The following is a 24,112-nucleotide window of genomic DNA, read 5'->3' on the forward strand; positions in this document are numbered from 1 at the left end:
AATATGACTTATCACGATTAGTAGTTAACTCATTGGTTGAGGTGCTATAAAATACTCAAAACACACATCTCTAGCAGCTCATTTCATGGGCTACACCATATTCTGTTGTACTTACCAAATTTAGAGATATTTTATCTTCTGTCAGACCTGGAGTCATCAGTAAACAAGTAGATATGTCTGCAGAGAGAAGAAAACAATAATACAGACATTTAACAAAAACTGAGAAACGGTCATATTATTACACAAGATAACAAGAAAACAATAATACAGACATTTAACCAAAACTGAGAAACGGTCATATTATTACACAAGATAACAAGAAAACAATAATACAGACATTTAACAAAAACTGAGAAATGTTCATATTATTACACAAGATAACAAGAAAACAATAATACAGACATTTAACAAAAACTGAGAAACGGTCATATTATTACACAAGATAATAAGAAAACAAAATACAGACATTTAACAAAAACTGAGAAACGGTCATATTATTACACAAGATGACAAGAAAACAATAATACAGATATTTAACAAAAACTGAGAAATGGTCATATTATTACACAAGATAACAAAAAAACAATCATTATTTACAGACACCCCAGCACATTGTTTAATCTGCAACTGTTGGCTGGCTCTGCAATTGTCAAACTGGATTTGTGCTATAAGAGACGAAACCCACTGCTGCCCTGTAAGTTATAATTCCATTATCTGTACTTTAACAAGATGGCAAATATTAACAGCTGACTAGCAATGAAGATGAACAGTTTAAAATGGAAACCTTTCGATCCTGTTCCCTGTCGTCATGGAGACTACACAAATGTAAATCCTTGTCAGAGTTTGTTTCTGTTTGTTTACGAACTCTAAAATCTTGGAAATTAATGGATAATTTTTTTTATAATTTTTAGACAGCTTATAGTAAGAGAACTGCTTTTTAAAATTTGTCGAAGTAATTAAATGAACTGTAGTATCCAATTTCAAACCTTTATCTATTTTCTTTTTATTACGTATACCCTCCAAGTATTTTCTGCCAGAAAGCCTGCTGTTACAGACGCACCTGTACGAGACATTAATGGTGTCAAACTGTGTTTTGCAGGGTACTAATGGCAAGCCATAAGGCTGCAATTTGCACGAGCGAGAATATCAATAACTGTATTAAACACTGTACTATTGAAGTTGCAGTATTTCGGTCACACGGAAGTAAGAAAGAAACTCAATGCCTGGCACCTCAAAGCCATTACCATGCAGGGCTTTATTAGAACATCTACCATTGGGAAGCAGTAGAAACATGCAGCGATTCATTTCTATGTCTAACAGAAGCAAGGTGGGGGCATTTATAGCCAGTACATCCATACCGAGTACATCCTAGCCAGTACAATACAAGACATATGACATGTACACTCAGTTAGCTATTAGAACTGGGTGTCCACTCAGTGTGTGTGTTATGTCTTCTCAACTCTTCAATTCTTAATTTCATCAGAGCAGAAAAACATTTATGAGTTATCATTAATGCTTCTTTGCATGTTTTTTATTTCTTTTGTTTTGATCCATCCATCCATCCACCCACATCCCCCACCCACCCACCCACCCACCCACCCACCCACCCCATCCCCCATCCATCCATCCATCCATCCATCCATCCATCCATCCATCCATCTACCCTCACCCATACATCCACCCACTCATCCATCCTTCCACCCACCCGCCCACCCATCCACCCACCCACCCACCCATCCACCCATCCATCCATCTACCCTCACCCATACATCCACCCACTCATCCATCCTTCCACCCAGTGTGTCTATCCATCCATCCAAACCCTCCCATCCATGGTGTCATTATGGCCAGAAGGTCGGGCGACAAGGCAACCTTCAACAAGTGTCTCACTATAACATGACTGCACACACATTGTGTAGTAACACAACTTTCAGGAATCTCGTCAGACTTTTGTTTAATTTTCAGTGCATTGAAGCATAAGATTTGGGCCTGGCAGCAATTGCTACATGGCCTACGTTAATCTGAGCTCTGGCAAGGCTTATGGTATGTACTGTCCTGTCTGTGGGAAAGTGACACAAAAGCTCCTTTGCTGCTAATGGAAAAATGTAGCAGGTTTCCTCTAAGACTATGGGTCAAAAATTACCAAATGTAATAGCTGATAAATCACTGTGCTCTAGTGGTGTCATTAAACAAAACAAAAACTTCAAACTTTAAACTCAGCCACAACCTTATCTAACAGTCACCACTGATACAGTGAATATCTAGCCACATGCACTTCAGCCACAACCTCATCTAACAGTCACCACTGATACAGTCAATATCTAGCCACATGCACTTCAGCCACAAACAGAGCTAACAGTCACCACTGATACAGTGAATATCTAGCCACATGCACTTCAGCCACAACCTCATCTAACAGTCACCACTGATACAGTCAATATCTAGCCACATGCACTTCAGCCACAACCTCATCTAACAGTCACCACTGATACAGTGAATATCTAGCCACATGCACTTCAGCCACAACCTCATCTAACAGTCACCACTGATACAGTGAATATCTAGCCACATGCACTTCAGCCACCTCCCCTCTTCTAACAGTCACCACTGATACAGTGAATATCTAGCCACATGCACTTCAGCCACAACCTCATCTAACAGTCACCACTGATACAGTCAATACCTAGCCACATGCACTTCAGTGACAACCTTATCTAACAGTCACCAATGATACAGTCAATATCTAGCCACATGCACTTCAGCCACAAACAGAGCTAACAGTCACCACTGATACAGTCAATATCTAGCCACATGCACTTCAGCCACAACATCATCTAACAGTCACCACTGATACAGTGAATATCTAACCACATGCACTTCAGCCACCTCTTCTAACAGTCACCACTGATACAGTGAATATCTAGCCACATGCACTTCAGCCACCTCTTCTAACAGTCACCACTGATACAGTGAATATCTAGCCACATGCACTTCAGCCACAACCTCATCTAACAGTCACCACTGATACAGTGAATATCTAGCCACATGCACTTCAGCCACCTCTTCTAACAGTCACCACTGATACAGTGAATATCTAGCCACATGCACTTCAGCCACAACCTCATCTAACAGTCACCACTGATACAGTGAATATCTAGCCACATGCACTTCAGCCACAAACAGAGCTGACAGTCACCACTGATACAGTGACTATCTAGTCACATGCACTTCAGCCACAACCTCATCTAACAGTCACCACTGATACAGTGAATATCTAGCAACATGCACTTCAGCCACCTCTTCTAACAGTCACCACTGATACAGTGAATATCTAGCCACATGCACTTCAGCCACCTCTTCTAACAGCCACCACTGATACAGTGAATATCTAGTCACATGCACTTCAGCCACAACCTTATCTAACAGTCACCACTGATACAGTGAATATCTAGCCACATGCACTTCAGTGACAACCTTATCTAACAGTCACCAATGATACAGTCAATATCTAGCCACATGCACTTCAGCCACCTCTTCTAACAGTCACCACTGATACAGTGAATACCTAGCCACATGCACTTCAGTGACAACCTTATCTAACAGTCACCAATGATACAGTCAATATCTAGCCACATGCACTTCAGCCACAAACAGAGCTAACAGTCACCACTGATACAGTCAATATCTAGCCACATGCACTTCAGCCACAGAGCTAACAGCTGACAGTGAAGGACCCACTCGAGTTGTCCAGTGTCAAATTAAGGGTCTTCAGTCCAATCATTGATCAGTCCTTTTAGAAACTCCTTGAAAATAATTTGTGTTCAAGTGTCATTGAAAGCTGATCTAGCAATCCATTCAATATATTTTTCTCATGTCCGTGTGGCACAAGATAAAAACACTGACACCTACTGGTGAGATTCCACACCGTGTTAAAGCTGCAAATTCTACTCACAGGTCAGCTCTAGTGGATAAGGTACATGAATAGAGTGTTACAAAGAATATGGCATAGTGCATTAAATTAATGTGGCAAATACTGACAGGCCTGCTACATGGGTATGGTATGAGTATCAAATTAAAGCGGCAACATGTCTTATTAGCTCAAGCACCTGGCCTTGAATATTCCACATTACATGTACATGTAGCGCTGAAAATGACAGGCAATTTGATTGGTTAGTTATAAACTGACAATTAAAAATATTCAGATATATAACAAGCGTGTGTACAATACCAATCAACAAGTGATGTATACCAAAGTTCAATTCAAAGTAACAAGTCACTGACAAATAACGAGAACCACTCCATTTAAGGTCAGCACATGGTACGAAGAAAACTCATTTAGAACCAGTGTACAATAAAAAATAACAATTCCTTTACAGCCAGTATACAATACAAAACAACTCCTTTACATCCAGTATACAATACAAACAACTCATTTACAGCCGGTATACAATACAAAACAACTCCTTTACATCCAGTATACAATACAAACAACTCATTTACAGCCGGTATACAATACAAAACAACTCCTTTACATCCAGTATACAATACAAACAACTCATTTACAGCCGGTATACAATACAAAACAACTCCTTTACATCCAGTATACAATACAAACAACTCATTTACAGCCGGTATACAATACAAAATAACTCCTTTACATCCAGTATACAATACAAACAACTCATTTACAGCCGGTATACAATACAAAACAACTCATTTACATCCATTTATCCTGCAATCGCAGTTTCTACTCACAGACTATGATGACGGATAAAGCAAAGTCATATTCTGCTACTAGCAGGTTATCACTTTTGACGTCACTCATGTAACATCACACGCATAGCTACAGTACAAAATCACTCATATAACATCAAATGCATAGCTACAGTACAAAATCACTCATATAACATCAAATGCATAGCTACATTACAAAATCACTCATATAACATCACATGCATAGCTACATTACAAAATCACTCATATAACATCAAATGCATAGCTACATTACAAAATCACTCATATAACATCAAATGCATAGCTACATTACAAAATCACTCATATAACATCACATGCATAGCTACATTACAAAATCACTCATATAACATCACATGCATAGCTACATTACAAAATCACAGCTACATTACAAAATCACTCATGTGACATCACACGCATAGCTACATTACAAAATCACTCATATAACATCACATGCATAGCTACATTACAAAATCACTCATGTAACATCACATGCATAGCTACATTACAAAATAACTCATATAACATCACACGCATAGCTACATTACAAAATAACTCATATAACATCACACGCATAGCTACATTACAAAATAACTCATATAACATCACACGCATAGCTACATTACAAAATAACTCATATAACATTACACGCATAGCTACATTACAAAATCACTCATTTGACCTCTAGGTCATTGTACAATATGGCTGAAATAACAGAAATAATAGCTTTTCCCCTTAATTTTTATGGTCTGCAGGATAAAGATAATAACTAGTTAATGACGTCGGATATCTGCTTTATCCTCTTCAGGCCAGCAGAGACTCGCAGAATTTCCCATTCTTACCTTCACAGGATAAAGTGGATATCAGATGTCATTAACTAGCTATTCTCCATGTAACACAACAATTAGACCAAGTGCAGGATTTCTTAACTGTGCCAATGTTTGAAGTGTTTTTGCCTGAGGTAAGCTGCTCACCTACAGTATTTGTGAATCGCCCACAGTAATTTTAAATGAGTAACTTTTGCAACAAATAAACACAAATGAATGATTGGTTTTATGTATGTCATCATATTTTGTGGCAAGACTTCCTTATCTCTCCTCCCTAAAGCACATGCTTTTGTTTTAAATGTTAAGTTCTATCTGGCCTCAGACCACAATTAATTTCGCTATATGTTTCTATATAGCCTTAGTGGCTGTAACATTTTTATTAATATCAGCAGGCCCGTGAAGTTTTGTATGTACCTTTGCCTGCACGGGGGACACATACCCTGAAAAGGACAACCCCTGTTGTCCAGCTCTTTCTCCCAGCATATTGGTTTAAACAGACACACCCTCTAAACCAGGCCGGAGTACACCCATTTTACACAAAAAGCACTACTTTTGCATGGGCCGGAATTACCACAAACAATTCTTCAATGTCAACAAGTTACACATGTTTACAAACTACATGCTATCCCCTGTCACTTCAGTCAAACAGTTGCCACTTCATAGCTGTCTGCCATGAAATAATGACAGTCAAACAGCAGACTACTTGCGTGGTCAAATTTCCAGATTTTGGACAACCAAATGGGAAGATAACTGTAATCTGAGGCCATCTCTGTGAATACATAAGAACCAATGGTTTCTGATGTAACTATATTTATAAATTGAACTTGATCATTTCTGACGTTTGTGCACATATGAACCATAGGACCACTTTACACACTGTATGAATATCTGTTAATACACAACTCAAAGAACTGCTTTACACAATGTATGAATATCCGTTAATACACAACTCAAAGAACTGCTTTACACACTGTATGAATATCCGTTAATACACAACTCAAAGAACTGCTTTACACACTGTATGAATATCCGTTAATACACAACTCAAAGAACTGCTTTACACAATGTATGAATATCCGTTAATACAGAACTCAAAGAACTGCTTTACACGCTGTATGAATATCCGTTAATACACAACTCAAAGAACTGCTTTACACGCTGTATGAATATCCGTTAATACACAACTCAAAGAACTGCTTTACACGCTGTATGAATATCCGTTAATACACAACTCAAAGAACTGCTTTACACGCTGTATGAATATCCGTTAATACACAACTCAAAGAACTGCTTTACACGCTGTATGAATATCCGTTAATACACAACTCAAAGAACTGCTTTACACGCTGTATGAATATCCGTTAATACACAACTCAAAGAACTGCTTTACACAATGTATGAATATCCGTTAATACACAACTCAAAGAACTGCTTTACACAATGTATGAATATCCGTTAATACACAACTCAAAGAACTGCTTTACACGCTGTATGAATATCCGTTAATACACAACTCAAAGAACTGCTTTACACGCTGTATGAATATCCGTTAATACACAACTCAAAGAACTGCTTTACACGCTGTATGAATATCCGTTAATACACAACTCAAAGAACTGCTTTACACAATGTATGAATATCCGTTAATACACAACTCAAAGAACTGCTTTACACAATGTATGAATATCCGTTAATACACAACTCAAAGAACTGCTTTACACGCTGTATGAATATCCGTTAATACACAACTCAAAGAACTGCTTTACACGCTGTATGAATATCCGTTAATACACAACTCATAAGTGCGTAAAGTGGTACTGTGGTTCTTACTTGTGTGAAGTCAACATTTATCTTGTTCAATGTTTATAACTCCAAGTGAATAATAATTTCATTACTGTAAAATACTGTGAAATGAAGACTAACCACTTTCTATCAAAAATAATACCTGGAATATAGGGGAATCCCCATGCTATCGTTGAGTTGTTTCCACCAGTAGCCAAATGAGGGGGTTATATCTAGCACTTTCTTTCAAATATTAAAGGGACATACCCTACTTTTTAAACATTATAAGGCATATATTTTACTATTAGAGCTCTTTCTGATAACTGAAATCATACTTTACTTAGATTTTATTCTTTAGATTATCCATTTCCATACATTCCAAGTGTGTTTTGTCATCCTGCTGTTTTTAATATCACAAAATGCATTTCTCATATTTTTAAAAATGCACATACATCCGAGAAGTAGCGGTTATGGAGTAGAGTTTTCGTCTGTTTTTAAAGGGTATTTCACCATTTCAAAGTTACAAACTCATGTTTCACTCAATTGTAATTTTATCCAAAAATGTTACAGGTTTGTAAACTAACAAAACTTAGTGTTTATTTTCACGTGTTGAAACTAGGGTATGTCTCTTTAATACATACAATTTTAAACAATAAATAGCATTTACTGATTCAGCATTAACAACTAACATAAACAGGTATTTTGTTGATTTAAAGTAAAGAAGAAAGCTGAAATGATCTATTTTGTTTTCTAAGCATTGCTGAAAGTAGTTCAAAATTGGGATTCATTTAGTTATGGACTTCGGTTTCATAAATCACATGACATTATTTGGACCAATCCAAACATTTATAACAAAAGAGTATTTACAGATTAGAATTATTCTCAAGGGAACAAAACTAGTTTTTTTGTGTGACACAAACGATGTGATGCAGATTTACAAAATGTATTTGGCCAACACTTCTGCTGATGTATAATGTATATTTGTATATACATGCCAAGCATATACATTTTGTCTTTGTCAAAAGTGAAAGGCTAACTGACAAACTGAGGCTGATTTCCCATGATTACAGTCAACATGGACGTAATCATGAATTCAGTAACTAAAGTGGAATTCCTCATTCCTCTTGTTGTTTTTTCTAATGTACAAAAGGTTAATTTGTGGAGGAAAATGTTTTCTAAAAAGGTTATTGTATTTTGATGTGTATTATTTTTACAAAACGAAGAAGTGTTTCTGTATGCTGACACTGGTGTTGTGTACTATAACATTACCCGTCAACTGATGGCAATAATTTCTATTGTACATGGGTCGCGATTTAGCTCAGTGGTGTTGTGTACTATAACATTACCCGTCAATTGATGGCAATAATTTCTATTGTACATGGGTCGCGATTTAGCTCAGTGGTGTTGTGTACTATAACATTACACGTCAACTGATGGCAATAATTTCTATTGTACATGGGTCGCGATTTAGCTCAGTGGTGTTGTGTACTATAACATTACACGTCAACTGATGGCAATAATTTCTATTGTACATGGGTCGCGATTTAGCTCAGTGGTGTTGTGTACTATAACATTACACGTCAACTGATGGCAATAATTTCTATTGTACATGGGTCGCGATTTAGCTCAGTGGTGTTGTGTACTATAACATTACACGTCAACTGATGGCAATAATTTCTATTGTACATGGGTCGCGATTTAGCTCAGTGGTGTTGTGTACTATAACATTACCCGTCAACTGATGGCAATAATTTCTATTGTACATGGGTCGCGATTTAGCTCAGTGGTGTTGTGTACTATAACATTACCCGTCAACTGATGGCAATAATTTCTATTGTACATGGGTCACGATTTAGCTCAGTGGTGTTGTGTACTATAACATTACCCGTCAACTGATGGCAATAATTTCTATTGTACATGGGTCGCGATTTAGCTCAGTGGTGTTGAGTGCTCGCTTGAGGTGCTTGTGTCTCAGGATCGAACCACCTCGGTGCACCACAACTGGTCAAAGGCCGTGGTATGTGCTTTCCTGTCTGTGGGAAAGTGCATGTAAAAAATCCCTTGCTGCATTAAAAAAATGTAGCACATTTCCTCTGATGACAACATGTCAGAATTACCAAATGTTTAACATCCAATAGCCGATGATTAATAAATCAATGTGCTCTAGTGGTGTTGTTAATCAAAACAAACAAACTTCTATCTTACAATACTCATTTTTAAAATGTATCTAACTTGTTTTCACTCATTAGATACATTTGAAACAAGTCGTAAGATAAACTGAAATCATACTTTACTTAGATTTTATTCTTTAGATTATCCATTTCCATACATTCCAAGTGTGTTTTGTCATCCTGCTGTTTTTAATATCACAAAATGCATTTCTCATATTTTTAAAAATGCACATACATCCGAGAAGTAGCGGTTATGGAGTAGAGTTTTCGTCTGTTTTTAAAGGGTATTTCACCATTTCAAAGTTACAAACTCATGTTTCACTCAATTGTAATTTTATCCAAAAATGTTACAGGTTTGTAAACTAACAAAACTTAGTGTTTATTTTCACGTGTTGAAACTAGGGTATGTCTCTTTAATACATACAATTTTAAACAATAAATAGCATTTACTGATTCAGCATTAACAACTAACATAAACAGGTATTTTGTTGATTTAAAGTAAAGAAGAAAGCTGAAATGATCTATTTTGTTTTCTAAGCATTGCTGAAAGTAGTTCAAAATTGGGATTCATTTAGTTATGGACTTCGGTTTCATAAATCACATGACATTATTTGGACCAATCCAAACATTTATAACAAAAGAGTATTTACAGATTAGAATTATTCTCAAGGGAACAAAACTAGTTTTTTTGTGTGACACAAACGATGTGATGCAGATTTACAAAATGTATTTGGCCAACACTTCTGCTGATGTATAATGTATATTTGTATATACATGCCAAGCATATACATTTTGTCTTTGTCAAAAGTGAAAGGCTAACTGACAAACTGAGGCTGATTTCCCATGATTACAGTCAACATGGACGTAATCATGAATTCAGTAACTAAAGTGGAATTCCTCATTCCTCTTGTTGTTTTTTCTAATGTACAAAAGGTTAATTTGTGGAGGAAAATGTTTTCTAAAAAGGTTATTGTATTTTGATGTGTATTATTTTTACAAAACGAAGAAGTGTTTCTGTATGCTGACACTGGTGTTGTGTACTATAACATTACCCGTCAACTGATGGCAATAATTTCTACTGTACATGGGTCGCGATTTAGCTCAGTGGTGTTGTGTACTATAACATTACCCGTCAATTGATGGCAATAATTTCTATTGTACATGGGTCGCGATTTAGCTCAGTGGTGTTGTGTACTATAACATTACAGGTCAACTGATGGCAATAATTTCTATTGTACATGGGTCGCGATTTAGCTCAGTGGTGTTGTGTACTATAACATTACACGTCAACTGATGGCAATAATTTCTATTGTACATGGGTCGCGATTTAGCTCAGTGGTGTTGTGTACTATAACATTACCGTCAACTGATGGCAATAATTTCTATTGTACATGGGTCGCGATTTAGCTCAGTGGTGTTGTGTACTATAACATTACCCGTCAACTGATGGCAATAATTTCTATTGTACATGGGTCGCGATTTAGCTCAGTGGTGTTGTGTACTATAACATTACACGTCAACTGATGGCAATAATTTCTATTGTACATGGGTCGCGATTTAGCTCAGTGGTGTTGTGTACTATAACATTACCCGTCAACTGATGGCAATAATTTCTATTGTACATGGGTCGCGATTTAGCTCAGTGGTGTTGTATACTATAACATTACACGTCAACTGATGGCAATAATTTCTATTGTACATGGGTCGCGATTTAGCTCAGTGGTGTTGTATACTATAACATTACACGTCAACTGATGGCAATAATTTCTATTGTACATGGGTCGCGATTTAGCTCAGTGGTGTTGTATACTATAACATTACACGTCAACTGATGGCAATAATTTCTATTGTACATGGGTCGCGATTTAGCTCAGTGGTGTTGTATACTATAACATTACCCGTCAACTGATGGCAATAATTTCTATTGTACATGAGTCGCGATTTAGCTCAGTGGTGTTGAGTGCTCGCTTGAGGTGCTTGTGTCTCAGGATCGAACCACCTCGGTGCATCACAACTGGTCAAAGGCCGTGGTATGTGCTTTCCTGTCTGTGGGAAAGTGCATGTAAAAAATCCCTTGCTGCATTAAAAAAATGTAGCACATTTCCTCTGATGACAACATGTCAGAATTACCAAATGTTTAACATCCAATAGCCGATGATTAATAAATCAATGTGCTCTAGTGGTGTTGTTAATCAAAACAAACAAACTTCTATCTTACAATACTCATTTTTAAAATGTATCTAACTTGTTTTCACTCATTAGATACATTTGAAACAAGTCGTAAGATAAATGGGATCAAATGGCCACTCATGTAGTATCCTCTATGTGCAAGTCGACAGGAAACCAACTGGTATGTGTCATCAATAAATTCACTTTATTAATAACAAGTTTTAAAACAAAATTAACAAATATTTTTGGATATCATTTCATTCTGCCATGATTTCTATGTGTGTGTTATAGATTAGCGACACACAACTGTAACACCCACTGCTTGGATTCAATATCAACCAGGAGAACAGTTGACACACAACTGAACACCCACTGCTTGGATTCAATATCAACCAGGAGAACAGTTGACACACAACTGAACACCCACTGCTTGGATTCAATATCAACCAGGAGAACAGTTGACACACAACTGAACACCCACTGCTTGGATTCAATATCAACCAGGAGAACAGTTGACACACAACTGAATACCCACTGCTTGGATTCAATATCAACCAGGAGAACAGTTGACACACAACTGAACACCCACTGCTTGGATTCAATATCAACCAGGAGAACAGTTGACACACAACTGAACACCCACTGCTTGGATTCAATATCAACCAGGAGAACAGTTGACACACAACTGAACACCCACTGCTTGGATTTAATATCAACCAGGAGAACAGTTGACACACAACTGAATACCCACTGCTTGGATTCAATATCAACCAGTTCTGACCAGAAACATTTATCAATCAAATGTCCATTCCACTTGCCATTTCAGTTTTCTACTTTATGTGGCCATCAACTGTTGCTTTGTTTAGATGAAATGACTATAGGTAATGGATATAGTAATTCCACCACACTGGAGCTGGGGAATAATCCCGCACTTTAATTATTTGTTGGATTAGCAGAGTAAACAAAGACTGGTAACAGAATTGTGCGCAAACAGAATGTGACGAGCAGTTTCAAAGGCCGAGAGTGTCGAAAGTGTGTTAAACCTGTCGACGGGGGAAATGGTGGCCAGGTTAGTAATGAGGCAATGACCTTACCTGCTTTGAGATAAATACTACCTAAAATTACCTGACCTTATCATGACCCCGCATACTGCCCGCCAACCCACGCAGCTTACTACAGCAGAAACAAGTAAGACGGGTTTCACTAATATGTCATATTGAGAAGCATGGCCGATTATCATTGCTTAAGTCGCAAACGGAGTAATGGGCTCCGAGAAGAAGGATCCATGTGGCACTGACCAGTGGTCAAGAACGTGGCCGTAATTGAAAGAAAATACACAAGTGGCCATCATCACAATACGAGCATCGTTGGTCACAATCGGGACAGCTGTATTAACCTACTTGTGGTGGTGGTGACAGAGGACTAATTAAAGCAACAATTAGAGGAAGGGAATGTGCTATTGACAGACGGCAAAACACAACTCAGTTCAACAGAGCATGATGGACAGACTTCCGATGATGTCTTTCTTCACATCATTCTATAGAAGGGTACTGTGTCAATGCACTCGCTCTGTATCCCGGCTTTTCTCAACTTGAAGATGTTTGACAACCAAATTAAATTATCAGCATTCACACTCGGACATTGTCAACTGTACAGGCTTTCAATAAATGTCAACTAAGTAAATACACATAACAAAACTCATCTTCAAGTATATTACCAATTTTAAACACGGAAAGAACATACTTTGTCCTGTATAGACAATGGATGATATAAACAGGTTGGAATGTTAGTTTATTTGTATACGGAACATGCTTTATGTTTTACATTAAAAAAAGAGAGAACAAAACCCAGGTTGAAATATATTGATTTACGGTTGAACTCCTCAAAACCAGACCCTTTGTAAACCAGAATTCCTTCAAAACCAGACATTTTTGATGATTCCTTTTCAAACAACAAAACAGAACATGTGTGGCTGAATTTATGAAGCCTGTTTATCTTAACCGCCGGTGTTTAAGCATTGTAAACATATCTCGTTAATAGTTATATGCATATAAAACGAAAACAGGCTTTGTAATAAAGCAGAATATCCGCAAAACCAGACATTTTTCATGATTCCTTATTAAACAATTAATACAGAACATAACCTCTCTAAACCACATACTACTCAAAACCAGACATTTTTCATGATTCCTTTTTAAACAATTAATACAGAACATAACCTCTCTAAACCACATACCACTTTAAAACGGACATTTTTCATGATTCCTTTTTAAACAATTAATACAGAACATAACCTCTCTAAACCACATACCACTCAAAACCGGACATTTTTCATGATTCCTTTTTAAACAATTAATACAGAACATAACCTCTCTAAACCACATACCACTAAACCGGACATTTTTCATGATTCCTTATTAAACAATTAATACAGAACATAACCTCTCTAAACCACATACCACTCAAAACCGGACATTTTTCATGATTCCTTTTTAAACAATTAATACAGAACATAACCTCTCTAAACCACATACCACTAAACCGGACATTTTTCATGATTCCTTATTAAACAATTAATACAGAACATAACCTCTCTAAACCACATACCACTATAAAACTGGACATTTTTCATGATTCCTTTTTAAACAATTAATACAGAACATAACCTCTCTAAACCACATACCACTCACAACCGGACATTTTTCATGATTCCTTTTTAAACAATTAATACAGAACATAACCTCTCTAAACCACATACCACTAAACCGGACATTTTTCATGATTCCTTATTAAACAATTAATACAGAACATAACCTCTCTAAACCACATACCACTCAAAACCGGACATTTTTTATGATTCCTTTTTAAACAATTAATACAGAACATAACCTCTCTAAACCACATACCACTAAACCGGACATTTTTCATGATTCCTTTTTAAACAATTAATACAGAACATAACCTCTCTAAACCACATACCACTAAACCGGACATTTTTCATGATTCCTTTTTAAACAATTAATACAGAACATAACCTCTCTAAACCACATACCACTCAAAACCAGAAATTTTTCATGATTCCTTTTTAAACAATTAATATAGAACATAACCTTTCTAAACCACATACCACTTAAAACCGGACTTTACAGTGATGACTAATTTTTTCAACAAAAACATTGAGTAAAATATTGAGAACAATGGTAAGCATGTAAAACTTTCTGAATGCCATGGTAAATAGAACTTGACAAAATAACGCTTCCTCAAAAGTAATTCATGAACAATACTGGTCGAACACTAACATAAACTACGTATGTTTATGTTGGTAAATTCAACTGATGCAGGAATTCTAAGTAAAGTAGCTCCTAATTACAAAATAATTATTGTAATCAAAGAACCTGGATATTTCATGTGTCCTTTATATGGAGTGATTATTAATATTATTTCTAAAGGTTGAAAAGAATTATCACTAGCTGACATTTGTAAATATTACTTCAACATTGACATTACATGTATATGTTGGCAATGGTCAGCACAACAACATTAATCTAGCTTTGATCGGATGGTGGATATTCTGATCCTACACGTACAGGTCTATATGGTCTACATAGTTTCATTGTGTTCAAACCTATCCTGCACACCGTCAACACAAACTGAACTGTTCATTGGACCTTGGTTTATTGTTCATCTAATACTGTCAACACAAACTGAACTGTTCATTGGACCTTGGTTTATTGTTCATCTAATACCGTCAACACAAACTGAACTGTTCATTGGACCTTGGCTTATTGTTCATCTAATACCGTCAACACAAACTGAACTGTTCATTGGACCTTGGCTTATTGTTCATCTAATACCGTCAACACAAACTGAACTGTTCATTGGACCTTGGCTTATTGTTCATCTAATACCGTCAACACAAACTGAACTGTTCATTGGACCTTGGCTTATTGTTCATCTAATACACACATGTATACAGCCTGTATTCCATTAGGTACATATATATATATACACACTATGGACATGGACTTTATGCTGTATATAAGTTGCATATTGTGGTAGCTAGCTGGTTTTAGTGCTGTATTCCGAGAGTTGCTGTTTCTAGTGCCAAGGATCACATACCTCAGTATGACATTAAACATGAAACCGTACATGCATCTCTGCACATATCAAATCTTATTTTCCTACATCACAGAAAGAAAAAAACACAAATGTTTGTTTAATGACACCGTAGCACATTTTAAAAGCTTATGACTATTTTATGTTTAACAAAGAGTATTGCAACATTTGGCCGATACATTAAGAGAGGAAACCTGTTGCCACCATACAGGCTACTGATACTTAGAACATCAAAAGATCTTTTGTCTGCACACCAGACAAAGAGCATAGCATATCATATTGATCATATCCTTTAAATACTTTATACCTTTTAAAAAACAATAAAACAAATATAAGGGGGAGGGGGGGGGGGGGGGGGGGAACACCCAGAAAACAACAATAAAAAACCCAAACAACATCACAGATGTTTATACTGTAGCACAAACTAATATTTAAAACAATACATTTTAAAGAAGATAGTTTTGGAATTGGTTACAATTTGATCAATGATCATCTGTTAAACCAACCAATCAACTGACATTGTTGATAATATGATCAGAAGACTGTGAATGAAGAAGAATTTCAATCAGTAGGACCATGCACCTATTGTAGAGAAGGCCTAAGGGGAGAACAGTTTTCTACTAATTGAGGTATCTTAATTCTTTAAATAAAGTATTATTATTATTATTATTATTATTATTATTATTATTACTGTTGTTGTCGTATTCAAAGGGAAATTTCACCTTTAAAAATTACCAATGTTTGACATCCAATAGCCGATTATTACTGGCATAGAAAATATATATTTTGCTTTATATTTGCTTTATAATAGTGTAAAAGTGTGTGAAAATAAAAGTGTGGCCCCCTCCCCCTTTTTGGCACCTTTCTATGCCACTGATAAATCAATGTGCTCTTGTGGTGTCGTTAAAGAAAACAAACTTTTTAAGTTTAGAACATACGTCATTCTGTCCAGTCCATGTCAGTTTCAATCTCTATAGATCTGGCTAATTTGGGCACAACACGTTTTTCACTGTTCTCAGCTCAGCCAGATCCTTTGTAACACAACAATGTTATTAACAGCTGCTGAAGGATTATAGAAATTGATAAACACTTTGCAAGTGATTGAAATGCAATTAAAGCTCAACACTGAAGCGGTCTTCAAGTGAACTGTTTTCAGGTCAGCGTGTTTGTACACAACTCGGCCGTCTGTATCTTGGGCATACGTATTTTGGGCACAATGCTGTTGCTTTGACGTTGGTGAAATCCAACTCCCAGAAAAATGAAGGTGAGAAACTGATGATTGTTGTACTGAATCATTATATTGCACACACTCACTGGTAAGTTAAAACACAAGATCAATAAACCTACAATAATTAAAGAGATGGCCATGCCCTGAGTTTGCTGACACCACTAGAGTAGAGCACACTGATTTATTAATCATCGACTATTGGACGTCAAAAATTTAGTAATTTCGACATATAATCTTAGAAAGGAAACCCGCTACAGTTTTCCATCAGTAGAAAGGGATCTTTTATATGCACCTTCCCACAGACAGGATAGCACATACCAGTCGTGGTGCATTGGCTGGAACAAGAAATAGCCCAATGGGCCTACCGACGGGGCTCGATCTCAAATCGACCGTGCATCAAGTGAGCGCTTTATCACTGGGCTACATGCCACCCTTCAGAATAACAGGTGTCCCACTAAGTGTGAGACAAATGTCTGAGAAAGTCACTAGTCCTCACTAAGTGTGAGACAAATGTCTGAGAAAGTCACTAGTCCCCACTAAGTGTGAGACAAATGTCTGAGAAAGTCACTAGTCCCCACTAAGTGTGAGACAAATGTCTGAGAAAGTCACTAGTCCCCACTAAGTGTGAGACAAATGTCTGAGAAAGTCACTAGTCCTCACTAAGTGTGAGACAAATGTCTGAGAAAGTCACTAGTCCCCACTAAGTGTGAGACAAATGTCTGAGAAAGTCACTAGTCCTCACAGAAGCTTTGGTTAGTGCCCTGTGTATTATAGTAAATTAGAGTTGATCATTTCCACTAGCCCAGACCAAATATTCACTGGCTGGAACCAAGAGCTGGTGGATTTGTCAAACTCTGACTAGTTGAGCCTTTTCAGCTAACATTATTTATTACTGAAATATATATTTTCTTGTTTAGAATATCAGTTTCTCTGTATGAGTTTATTGGTCGTCCTAACAATTTCAAACATGAACAAATCAGCACTTGAACTTAATGATGGCACCGGCAGCAATTGCCGTCACTGCGATATGAATTTCCCTAGGTCAGGCACTTTATACTGATGGCACTGGATAAACATGATTGCCATTGGACGCTGCCATGGATAATGTTTGTTTTTATATTTGTTACAAAGGTTGCTGGTTTAAAATTACCATAGGCAGGCTCAAAATTGCCATCAGTAAGCCTTACGGTAAAATTATTTCAAAATTGCGAGCCCTGAATATGATACATTATGAAGTAAACTGAGTTTTAGCTACTACAAACATTAAGATGACCAGAAACATGTTGTGTACTCTGACACCGCCATTCTAAACGAGAAGTATATTTGAGATGTTCTTTTAGTCACTAAAAAGGTTCTATTAGTCGCAAACATCTTACCAATGAGATCTGTAACCATAAATGCATCTCCTCATAGTGTAGCATCGGTTACTAATTAATATATTATTAATCCAAAACAAACATGACTCATTTTAATAAACCTCGGTATCTTCCATTATCAATGTTAGAATTAAGAACAAACAAATTTCTCATCAAACTCAGGGTATTTTGATTACGACAAAACGGGTAAGAATTAATGGAAAGAAGCCTATAATGTACCTATACATGTAAGTGTTAACAATGAAAATCAATGTTTCTCTGGGGACTGGACAGTGCGAGTTTATCATGGACTGGAATACCAGCACACAGTTGATGATAAGAATGGACTGCAGTAAACACATTGCCAGAAAGCTTGGTGACATGATGTGCAAACATTCAGCATATTTGGAACACTTGTGTGGATTAATCTGAAGATAAATGATAACAAATCATTATACTGAAAGAAGAGTGACATTTACACCTTGGGCCTTTCCTAAAAACTGTCCTTATTTCATCTCCAGCATATGGATATTTCGATCTTTGCATGACAAAGTAAAAGAGAGAAAACCTGTTCCCACCAAATTGGCTACTCCAATTGATATAGCAGAAATGGATCTTTTATATGCAGTTTCCAATAGACAGAACAGCACATACCACAGTGTTTGTAGAACACAGCTGATTGGGTTTTTCTCATTCCAACCAGTGCACCACAACTGGACAAAGGCTGTGGTATGTGCTTTACTGTCTGTGGGAATGTGCATATAAAAGAAGGAAGGAAGGAAATGTTTTATTTAACGACGCACTCAACACATTTTATTTACAGTTATATGGCATCAGACATATGGTTAAGGACCACACAGATATTGAGAGAGGAAATCCGCTGTTGCCACTTCATGGGCTACTCTTTTCAATTAGCAGCAAGGGATCTTTTATATGCACCATCCCACAGACAGGGTAGTACATACCACAGCCTTTGATATACCAGTCATGGTGCACTGGCTGGAACGAGAAATAGCCCAATGGGTCCACCGATGGGGATCGATCCCAAACTGACCGAGCATCGAGTGGGCACTTTACCACTGTGCTACGTCCTGCCCCGTATATAAAAGATCCGTTGCTGCATTAGGAGAAATGTAGCAGGTTTCCTGTTGACTGTGAGTCATAACTACCACACTTGACATCCAATAGCTGACAATTAATTAATGTGCTCTAGTGGTGTTGTTAAACAAAACAAACTTCTTCTATTGACAGGAAAACAACCGCGTATCAAGGATGATCAATCTTGTGGCGAGCGCTCTACCACTGAGCTACATCCCGTACCTCATTACATCAACATAGCTATACAGGGCTCAAAACTGGCAGGAATTCCTGCCGGACAATTGGTCGAGTAAGCCAAAATACTGCCAGACCCAATCAAATAATGCTGGACCAAAGATAATCATAAAGTATAAACACAAAATAAGTCCACTGAGACAACAGGTAAATACATCTCCCGGCCCGTGGTCATGTGATCAGCACAAAATAATTGTCAGTCCATCGAGACGACAGGTAAATACATCTCCCGGTCCGTGGTCATGTGATCAGCACAAAATAACTGTCAGTCCATCGAGACAACAAGTAAATACATCTCCCGGCCCGTGGTCATGTGATCAGCACAAAATGGTCAGTATGGTAGTATTTCGACCCTTGAGCATACAGTTTAACCCCTCAACACCTGGAGCCTCTGCAAACCAAAACTCATTCCAAACCAGACAATTTTCAAACAAAAGACCAGAACATGTAAGGCCAATTTATGAAGCTTGTCTTTTTTAAACACAGGTGTTTAATCATTGTAAATGTATGTAGTTAAATGCATGTAAGACATAAACAGGTTTTGTAAATTTGTCCCAACCTCTCTAAATGACATATACCCCTTAAAACCAGACTTTGTACTTGGTCCCATTGGTGTTTTGAATCTCTGACTCAATTTGAGTCTGGACTCCAGTCTCAAACTTGTCAAGACTCTATTGGTTTAAACAATATTTATTGACGTTCAAAAACAGTAGTGTTGACCTCCCCCAACATTTTACAATAGGAATATATTACAAGCAATAAAATAAAACATCATTATAACTTGTTCCAAATTGACAAACAAAGAGGGGAAATAGAAAGAAGAAACGGTAAAGGAAGAAAAGGTGAAGAGGATGAACAGGTTTTTACCTTTAAGCATTTTACATTATTTACAATTAGATGTCAGAAGACAGAGAACAAATGTGACTGGTTAATTAATCTCAAAACGTTTGCTATTTATAATGGAGTTTTGGACATATTTGAATATAGCATTATTTTCTAGGAGACTAAGATTTGGTCACCAAACAGTAAAATAATACAATTAAGATTATGGTAATCTGACAAATGGGTATTACGATCTACGTTGTATAGTGAACAAAAGCGTAAGAAGTGTTCAGTGTCTTCAGTTAGGTGCTCGCAAGCACAAGATGGATTGTCACATACATATAGTGAGAATCTATTACCATTTAAGTTATCTGTTACCCAAATGGAGTCAGCTATGTAATATCTGTTATTGAAACTCATAAAGCCTCAACTTGTGGCATCGGTCACTAATTAATCTCAAACAAACATGACCCATTTCAATCAACTATAGTGACTTCGATGACCAATGTTAGAATTCAGAACAAACAAATGTCTCATAGAAGACGGTAGTGTTTAGACCCCTGAGCATATGTTGTAGTATATCTGCAGTGGTGGCAACTGTAGCCTCAGTGCAGTTAGACACGGATGTTGTAGTACATCTGCAGTGGTGGCAACTGTAGCCTCAGTGCAGTTAGACACGGATGTTGTAGTACATCTGCAGTGGTGGCAACTGTAGCCTCAGTGCAGTTAGACACGGATGTTGTAGTACATCTGCAGTGGTGGCAACTGTAGCCTCAGTGCAGTTAGACACGGATGTTGTAGTACATCTGCAGTGGTGGCAACTGTAGCCTCAGTGCAGTTAGACACGGATGTTGTAGTACATCTGCAGTGGTGGCAACTGTAGCCTCAGTGCAGTTAGACACGGATGTTGTAGTACATCTGCAGTGGTGGCAACTGTAGCCTCAGTGCAGTTAGACACGGATGTTGTAGTACATCTGCAGTGGTGGCAACTGTAGCCTCAGTGCAGTTAGACACGGATGTTGTAGTACATCTGCAGTGGTGGCAACTGTAGCCTCAGTGCAGTTAGACACGGATGTTGTAGTACATCTGCAGTGGTGGCAACTGTAGCCTCAGTGCAGTTAGACACGGATGTTGTAGTACATCTGCAGTGGTGGCAACTGTAGCCTCAGTGCAGTTAGACACGGATGTTGTAGTACATCTGCAGTGGTGGCAACTGTAGCCTCAGTGCAGTTAGACACGGATGTTGTAGTACATCTGCAGTGGTGGCAACTGTAGCCTCAGTGCAGTTAGACACGGATGTTGTAGTACATCTGCAGTGGTGGCAACTGTAGCCTCAGTGCAGTTAGACACGGATGTTGTAGTACATCTGCAGTGGTGGCAACTGTAGCCTCAGTGCAGTTAGACACGGATGTTGTAGTACATCTGCAGTGGTGGCAACTGTAGCCTCAGTGCAGTTAGACACGGATGTTGTAGTACATCTGCAGTGGTGGCAACTGTAGCCTCAGTGCAGTTAGACACGGATGTTGTAGTACATCTGCAGTGGTGGCAACTGTAGCCTCAGTGCAGTTAGACACGGATGTTGTAGTACATCTGCAGTGGTGGCAACTGTAGCCTCAGTGCAGTTAGACACGGATGTTGTAGTACATCTGCAGTGGTGGCAACTGTAGCCTCAGTGCAGTTAGACACGGATGTTGTAGTACATCTGCAGTGGTGGCAACTGTAGCCTAAGTGCAGTTAGACACGGATGTTGTAGTACATCTGCAGTGGTGGCAACTGTAGCCTCAGTGCAGTTAGACACGGATGTTGTAGTATATCTGCAGTGGTGGCAACTGTAGCCTCAGTGCAGTTAGACACGGATGTTGTAGTATATCTGGTGGCAACTGTAGCCTCAGTGCAGTTAGACACGGATGTTGTAGTATATCTGCAGTGGTGGCAACTGTAGCCTAAGTACAGTTAGACACGGATGTTAAAGTACAGTTAGACACGGATGTTGTAGTACATCTGCAGTGGTGGCAACTGTAGCCTCAGTACAGTTAGACACGGATGTTGTAGTACATCTGCAGTGGTGGCAACTGTAGCCTCAGTGCAGTTAGACACGGATGTTGTAGTACATCTGCAGTGGTGGCAACTGTAGCCTCAGTACAGTTAAACACGGATGTGGACAGACAGACCGTGTTAGGATTTTTCTATAACTATAATTGATCACAATAATTAATCATTGATTATTTTCTGCATGAGGGGATGGCCACATCTTTTCCCCTATGCATAGATGGTTTTAATAAATAAAAAATCTGTGCTCTTGCCAAACGCACCATGTAATTAATTCTGGAATATCACAGGTGTCAGAATTCACTTTTCAACCAGCACCGACAGCCATCAGTTTGATAGACACACAGTCCAGTATGACACCTGTATTAATAGAACAAATAGAAACCAACCCATATAGTATATTAGTCAATGACCCATATGAAGCATCATCTATTATAGAACACAGTGACCCATATGAAACATCATCTATTATAGAACACAGTGACCCATATGAAACATCATCTATTATAGAACACAGTGACCCATATGAAACATCATCTGTTATAGACCACAGTAACTCATATGAAACATCATCTATTATAGACCACAGTGACCCATATGAAACATCATCTATTATAGAACACAGTAACTCATATGAAACATCATCTTTTATAGACCACAGTAACTCATATGAAACATCATCTATTATAGAACACAGTAACCCATTTGAAACATCATCTATTATAGACCACAGTGACCCATTTGAAACATCATCTATTATAGAACACAGTAACCCATATGAAGCATCATCTATTATAAAACACAGTAAGCCATTTCAAACATCATCTGTTATAGACCACAGTGATCCATATGAAACATCATCTATTATAGAACACAGTAACTCATATGAAACATCATCTATTACAGAACACAGTAACTCATATGAAACATCATCTATTATAGAACACAGTGACCCATATGAAACATCATGTATTATAGAACACAGTGTGACCCATATGAAACATCATCTATTATAAAACACAATGACCCATATGAAACATCATGCATCCATGTTTTCAATTGTACATACAATTTCACTTTTAAATTTTTCAAACACCATGTCCAGAAACTCTCTGGATTTGACAGATCATTTAAGTTAAATGTTTTAAGTCACATGTCAGTTAATGGTAACGTGTGTTAATAGCTGAACATACCTTACACTGTCTTTTATCATTTAAGTTAAATGTTTAAAGTACTGTTAAGTTAATGGTAAAACCTGTTAACACTTGTCAATATCATACTCTGCCTTGTAACTATGGCCATCGTCTATATTAACATGGAGGTTTGGGATTTGATCGTCTGATGGAGTGTTCCATCTTCTATACTACCAGTAAATACCGCCACAGAGGTTTGGGTACCAACACAGAGGTTTGGGATTTGATTGTCTGATGGAGTGTTCCATCATCTATACTACCAGTAAATACCGACACAGCGGTTTGGGATTTGATCATCTGATGGAGAGTTCCATCG

At 37.6% G+C, this 24,112-nt stretch overlaps 1 protein-coding gene across 2 annotated transcripts in view; it reads right to left on the reverse strand.

Annotated features, from left to right (window-relative positions):
- The window catches only part of LOC121369391 (probable nuclear hormone receptor HR3), a 200,866-nt gene that overhangs the window by 104,848 nt on the left and 71,906 nt on the right, over nt 1-24,112 (reverse strand). For both annotated transcript variants that reach the window (XM_041494462.1, XM_041494461.1), the window contains one exon: nt 116-177. The gene's annotated coding sequence lies outside the window, so the exon portion shown is untranslated. The remainder of the gene's footprint in view (nt 1-115; nt 178-24,112) is intronic.

This window comes from Gigantopelta aegis, chromosome 3 (assembly GCF_016097555.1).
Source record: "Gigantopelta aegis isolate Gae_Host chromosome 3, Gae_host_genome, whole genome shotgun sequence".
Taxonomy (NCBI): domain Eukaryota; kingdom Metazoa; phylum Mollusca; class Gastropoda; order Neomphalida; family Peltospiridae; genus Gigantopelta; species Gigantopelta aegis.